The sequence below is a fragment of the Myotis daubentonii genome, chromosome 13 (assembly GCF_963259705.1).
Source record: "Myotis daubentonii chromosome 13, mMyoDau2.1, whole genome shotgun sequence".
Lineage (NCBI taxonomy): Eukaryota > Metazoa > Chordata > Mammalia > Chiroptera > Vespertilionidae > Myotis > Myotis daubentonii.
In genome coordinates this window covers 59,731,973-59,733,253 of record NC_081852.1, presented here as the reverse complement: position 1 = coordinate 59,733,253, position 1,281 = coordinate 59,731,973, and positions in this window count along the sequence as shown.

Genomic DNA, 1,281 nt, shown 5'->3' with positions numbered 1-1,281 from the left:
TTTGATTAAACCCTCAACCAGGATCACCATGTATGAAGGAGGAAATGAAACCACTTTCGAAACTATAGTTGACTTTGACATTTCCATCGACGACCTGACTTTAAATGCATTTATTTAAAACTTAGGGAGCTATCACCCCCATTTTGTAATTGTCTGGGCAGACCCCACCCAGCGTCATCTCACACCAGCCGCGCTTGCTCTCTGGGCTCCAAGGACTGGCCTCCCACTGACCCTCTGCTCAACACAGCCCTTTACACACACTTCTGTCTGCATTTCTGCTTGCCCAACACACAGTCCTTTCCCCCAGCCCCTGATAAAGACCTCATCCCAGGTGCCACCCCCACAGAGAAGACTTCTGGACCCCAGCCCACCGCCAGTGATAGGAGACCATTAATCTGATCTATAAAGCACCTGAATTAATCTGAAAAATAGTCATATTACTTTCAATCTCAGACACATATACTTATATGAAGAGGGGGGTAAGTTTTTCTTAATTTTCCTTTTCAAGTCCTGTGCGAAGCGATTGAGGAGGTGACTCAGCTGTGAATCCAGGAAGCAGAAGCAATAAGCAGGGTCAGACCGACCCACCAGAAGTCAAAACATCATCATCTCATCAACATCGTCTCATCGCCTGCGGACCCCAGGGCTGCATGTCCAGCCTCACCCCAGCCCCTTCCCCTTCATAGTCCCGTCCCCTCTGCCTTGCTGAAAGAGGATCTGAATGCTTTTAAGCACTGTCTTCTTGGTTGGCCAGCCTTTTCAATAAATACCTGATATGCAACGGACCTAAATTGACACTTTTCAAAAGAGGACATAAGGCCAAGGGACATATGAAATATGCTCAAAGTCACTCATCATCTGAGAGATGCAAATCAAAACAACAATGAGGTACGATCTCACACCTGTCAGGATGGCTACCATCAACAAATCAACAAATGACAACTGCTGGAGAGGATGCAGAGAAAAACGAACCCTCATGCACTGCTAGTGGGAATGCAGACTGGTGCAGTGACTGTGGAGAACAGTATGGAGTTTCCTCAAAAAAACTAAAAATGGAACTCCCATTTGACCCAGTGATTCCACTTCTAGGAATATATCCCAAGAAACCAGAAACACCAATCAGAAAGGACATATGCACCCCTATGTTCATAGCAGCACAATTCACCATAGCTAAGATTTGGAAACAGCCTAAGTGCCCATCAGCAGATGAGTGGATTCAAAAACTGTGGTACATCTACACAGTGGAATACTATGCTGCAGTAAAAAGGAAGGAACTCCTAC